Here is a 6,229-nt window from a genome sequence, read left to right as displayed (position 1 = left end):
TTGAACATCCTAAAAGTACCAAAAGTATCGTAACGCTCGTCAGTCAGCGATGACTGAGGAGTTATTCATCCTTTTTATTGGCGTAACTCCTCTGGAATCAAAGCCACATGTGATGGTCCGGACCTGTTTTATTTACCACACATGTCCTGCTGGCTGTTTTCATTGTCAGAGTACACCAAGTACAACTTTATGATTGCGGCTGTTTAATCCAGCGCACCAAAGGGGAAGCTGGAGTCACAAACACACATCAGCACCGTATTTCTTCTCCCACTCACTCAGTGAAATGCACAAAGGAGGGTTTGTCATTTCACAATATTATGTTTCCAACAACAAGCCGATTCTTTTATGGGATGTGTTCATTTAACAGATCTAGTTTGTTCAAAAGCTTTGTAAATCTGATGGCCTTCTTGCCAAAAGTGCAAAGTTAAATTTAGAAGTTTTGGGTCTGATCTTCTGCAGCTTTGCACGAATGAGAACGGGGGCGTCAAGAACAGGAACAGTGAAGCAGCAGTGTAAGTTTTCACATCAGGTTTGTCGGTATGGTTTTCAGGCCCCTTTTAGTGACTCCGACTTGGAACCACGTATCTTTCTGATATTTGCGGGAGCTGCCACGGGCCTGTTCCACATCTCTAAGCACTCACAGGCGGGTCGGTCCCCGTGCACGCTGCAGACGGAACAGGAGGCGTTCACTCCTCAGACTCCAGCAAATAAATTGTGTGTACAAAAAAAGAAAAAAACACCACTGGTTCCATCTGTACTTTGTATTAATTGTAGTTCTAACGTAGTTAAGGTTGTATTTTTTTTTTTGTCTTTTTTACTTCCTTTCTTAATTCTGCCTCAATGTTTTCCCTCTTTCTTTTGCAACTGCATCTGAGAAAATCTACAATTTAGATGATGATCATAAATGAATCTTAGCCAATTGCTACTTTCTCCATTAAAGAACTGCTGAGCAGTGCCAGTAAGTAAGTAAGTAAAGTTTATTTGTATAGCACCTTTCACAGACAAAAAAGCCACAAAGTGCTTCACAGCATATATAAATAGCAAAACAATAAATACACAATAAATAAATAAACAACACTAAAAATGAGATCAAAACAGGCCCGAAACACTAAGCAAATGCTTGAGAGAATAAGAAGGATTTGAGTTGTGTCTTAAAAATGTCAACAGACACAACTGAACGGAGAGAGAGTGGGAGATCGTTCCAGAGCCTGGGAGCAACAGCCTGGAATGATCGGCCTCCTCTGGTCTTTCAGTATCTTTCACAAATCATGAGTGAAAGTCATTTGACCGATTCGAAACTCAATCCACACCTCGAACAGCTGGCATCACCCTCAGTGGAAAAATCAGCTTCCATTCCAAACCTCCTGTATTATTATTTTGAAAGACTGATCTATTAAATGTTTGTGCGTGAGGAAAAAAAATGTCTCAAACTTGATTTTGTGCATATGTAGCAGTGGATCCACTGAACCACTTAAAACCTGTTATTTTGCTGTTTTTTTTTTAAAGAGGTGGGAGCATTTTCCAGGTGGCTCCCAGAATGTTGTGTTTGTAAACGTGATTATAAGCTGATATCTTTGTTTACTGTAACCCCATTTTATTCCTTGCAGTTTGATATCTTCCTTCACCAACATGTCAAACTCCATGGTATCAAATTTAATTTTGAATCTTGTGGGACCTCAGTGCTCCATCCAAGCACTGCATGGGAAATATGAACCAACAAAACAAGAATAAAAAAGACCATTTGCTCCATTTTCAAGTAAAAACTCGTAAAGACATGTGCAAATCCTCATTATTATTATTGTGTGCACTAATGTAATTTTCGGTGTTTCATGCAAGATCTCGGTGTATCAGGCCCATATCAGGTTCATGGTGGTCAGTCAGGAGCTTAAAGAAGCACCCAAAGGTTTTTACACCGTTAACACTAATTCACACCTGTGGGTCACCCAGTCCACCCATTTTAGGGTTCAACGTCTTTCTGTCAGCCTGCATCCGCTGTGTCTTTAACATTTATTATGGTCTTGCATTTCATTTCTGTTCAATTGAAGTTTTTGTCTTTTAATAAAAAAAAAAAGTTCACTGCTGCTTCCAACTTTTTTTTATATAACATTTCAAAGCAGGGAACTGTCTTGAAGTGGGAATGTTTCCTGCATCTGTAAACATGAGAACAAGTAATTGACCCTCTTGTTCAGAATAAGATTTATATGTTTAATAAACTCTGGTGAACATCTGTATTTGGAATACTTGAGGAACAAAAGAAACAAGATTCACTTGTGTTTTGTTATGATTTCAACTTTTATAGCAGGAGGCAAAAGCCATTAAACTAAAAAAGAAAAAAAACATGGATATTGTTGGAGTACATCAGTCATCACTGCTGGATTATATAGTCATGTATAAAAACTGCCAGTGGGTTGATGTTCAGGTTTTTGATGCACTGTCCAGTTGGAAGATCGACGTCTGGGGAACGTATTTCTATGTCCAACTCGACGCAGTTTGGTTAAACCATAAATCCTGCTGCTGTCAGCTCAGAGGTCCCATTTTCACACGGACACCGTCACATCGCCAGCTCCTCGGTGGCTCGCTGATGATCCCACATCGGTGTACCTAAGTCGGGATTGGACAGGAGACAAATCATAATGTCAGAGAGTTTATGAGGACATCAACATGAAAAGCAGTTTTTATGTCTTGAAATGCATGGAAAATGAGTGGAAAATGTCCTTTATCCCAACAAACCATTGGCTCAGAGAGCAGAACTGGTTGCTGGCTCCTGTGACCTTGTTGGGGTCAAAGGGTTTTATGAAGGCTACAGATGTTTTTGCACTGAAACTGGTAGAATAAAGAAAAGGAGGCTGCGCTTGATGTTACTGTGTGTTTACAGTGAAAATCTTGTGCCAGTTTAGTCAGTCTATGGGGTTTTAATAGCTAATAAAAAAGCAAATCGATCACATCAAACCTGAAATGAATATAGTTCAGCTTAATATTTAATAAAAACAAAAGGATCTGGTGGCACTCTTTTGAGTACTTTTTGGGCAGATTTTCAGCTAAGTCTTCTGGTTGATGGTAAAATGATAAATGATGTCACGGGTGCAGGTGGAAGGACCCACGCGCAGGCAACCAGGTGGAGTTCAAAAGTCCTTTATTTCCAGGAACACAGGATAACAGGTACGCAGGAACACAGGGCAAACTGAGCTGAGGTGCAGGCAGGGACACAGAAGCACGCCAACAGAAACCAGACTGACTCAGACGGGGACAAAACGGGGTCAGAACTGCACCCAGCAGAAACTGGAACGGGGTCGGACCCAGGGTGCGAACTACGGGGGGGCCAGGGGGGTCTCAGCCCCCCTTGATGAGACATTAGCCCCTCCTGAAAACATGATTTGTGAAATTTTGAGGGCGCCCACAAATATTGGTAAAATGCTGTTTTTCCTGTGTATTTCCTTTATTTTCTTATTATTTTATTATTTTTGCATGATCATAATCATGGATCATATGCAGAATTAGGCCATTTTTAATGTATCACTACTTCACTTTAATAAAGATCCCGGGCCCGGGGGGTGCGTGCGTGCGTTGTTGTTGTGTGTGCGTGAATCTAGTCGCGGGCCTGCCTGGACAGTTCAGGCGGCCGCCAGTTGATGATCGCTGTAGTACTATATTATTAGCGTTAGCATGTTAGCACTTTTGACTGGCACTGTTTTACGGCAAAGTTTACACATCGCTTCCTCCACGTCACTGGGCTCTTCCTTAGTTGGGCTTAAAAGTGAAATGCATTCCGTGGCTGCTGCTGCTACTGGTGCTCCACCATGATGTCAGATTCTGAGTTTTATGCAACTTTGTGGATAAATCAAATAATTCACGGTAATTTCAAATATGAAAAATATTCGCGAATATGAAAAAACAAATCGCGATTGACGAATGTTGTAATAATCGTGACAGCCCTACAGATGACTTATATAAAAATCAGTCTGGTCAAGCCAACCCGGTGGGGCAAACCAGCGATAGAGACCAAAATATGTTGTGAAACTAGGCTTTTAAAGGTGCTGTAGGCAGGATTTTGCTAGTCAATGCTAATTTTTCTGTGTTTTCTTTGGATTAAAAGCTAGAGTATCCATTGATAATCCTTTAGGAGTGTAGCATAATTGCACTACTGCGAGGGCGCAGCATTTCCATATGTCTCTGTTCTGAGCTGAAAAAGAATCTCTACAGCTCCAGGTATCTTTGACCAATCAGAAGAGCCCCTGAGGCTCTAACCGTGATTGGTCGAGGGGCGTTCGTTGCACGTCCTTGTGGGAGGGGCTTGACTTGCGTAAGGGCGTGATGTCAGAGAAAACAGGACAGGATTGGCTGTGCTGGGTTTCAAATGGCCATCTTAGATGGGTCAAATCGCCATCTTGCTTAGGTAACCCTAAGCAAGATGGCGGAGATGCGGAATCCTGCCTACAGCACCTTTAATATGTTTATTTTACCTCTGAAATTCGACAGTTTTGAATGGGTTCTAATGAGACACAGGCTTTTTTTGAAACCAACCATAGATTGTATATAAATGGATAGACCTTTCGTGACGTCACCCATAGAGTTCCCAACCGCCGTTCTGAAGACTTTAGCGAGTCCAGCAGGACGTCTCCACATTGAATATTTGAAACTGGATGTAAATGTGATTGGTCCCGCCAGTCACATGACTGCATCACATGGACAGAGGAGGCGCTGTGATAGGGCGATTTATGCAAAACCTTAACTCATAATATAAAATCAACAGATGATTTATGTGAAAATCAGACTCTGGTGAAGCCAGCACGGTTATAGAAACTTGTGATAGAGACCAAAATATGTCCTGAAACCGGGCGCTTTATAAGTTTATTTGCACTCTGAAAATCGGCATTTTTGAATGGGTTCCAATGGGATCTGGGCTCTTTTTGAAACCAGCATCATCGCCCCCTGCTGGAATCTCTCTGGAATTACAGCTTTTTTGCACTTCCGCATTATCTTCATGTTTTATGAGAGGAGGTTGGCGCCTGAAACCAACATAATCATCCCCTGCTGGAATTTCCGTGGAATTACAGCTGTTCTGCGCTTTCACATTGGCGTCATTTTTCAAGAGTGAAGGTTGGCACCTGTATCGATCACAGACACCATAGCAGAGAATATTTCCTGTGTGCAAGTAGATGGACAGAAAGAACAATGGCGACCTGCAGAGTGTCATGAGTCCCAGTTCATGTTCTCCTGTGAGTTTTACAGTTGAGAATCATCTGTAATATCAGTCCAATTTGATCAACTCATCTGTCCATAAATATGTCAGTGTACTTAGCATTGTTAAAGTTTATACAAAATGTTTATAGCTTTTGTTCTCAAAAAACAACCAACAGCTCCCCCTCGTGGCTTGGCATGCTGTTTTCAACATTCCTGTCATATTGAAAATGTTGAACTGATAAGATACCACAGTGTCTTTCACTTATACCACTCAAAACACATGAGTAGCATTTATTCAGGATTCCATTTTAATAAAATATGTGATTGAATGAATAGAATGGATCGATAAATCAGATGGATGAAGATAGAGGGTGTGAAAGCCAAAGAGAGGCTTATTTAGAGGAAAATGCTGGTTTAGAAAACACATAAAATGAGCTGAGGAGTCAAAGAATGTTGTTGTGTTGTGCTGCTGTGACTCAGGTTTATTTATCTTTGTTTATCTTTCTCGAAAAATGAGTATAAACGCGAGTGTGTGAGGAACGGAGAGAGGAACAAATAGTATTTGGCCCCTGGATGTGTTGTTGGCTCGTTTCTCATCTCTGTGAACTAATGCAGAGGCGAAAACAACACACACGAACACAAGCACAATTGACTTCAGGGGATTGAAATCCGTCAGTGTCGAATATAGCCCGGCCGCACACACACATTACTCACAAAGTAAATCAACAAATATGTTGCATAATCACACATTAATCAAGATAAATTTTGTTTTTGTGTTTTCTTTAATGTAGACATAATTGAAAAAATTTAACACTGTTAAAAGATTTATTAAAACAGAATCAGAATAAAAGCTGTTGCTCTGTTGATAAACATTGGTAATAATCTACAGGCCACAAAAATACAACAGAAACTTCTTTCATGTCACTATCTGTTGGATGTATTGATCGTAATTTGGTTATTGCCAGAGGTTTAAAACATTTCTGAGACTATGGTGAAACTTGGCATCCCTTCTGATCATTACTGCGTTCAATTCAAAGTCTCCATCTCA

Source organism: Salarias fasciatus, chromosome 14, assembly GCF_902148845.1.
Source record: "Salarias fasciatus chromosome 14, fSalaFa1.1, whole genome shotgun sequence".
NCBI classification, from domain to species: Eukaryota; Metazoa; Chordata; class Actinopteri; order Blenniiformes; family Blenniidae; genus Salarias; species Salarias fasciatus.
The sequence above is the reverse complement of the archived record's forward strand: the minus strand, read 5'-3'. Positions refer to the sequence as shown.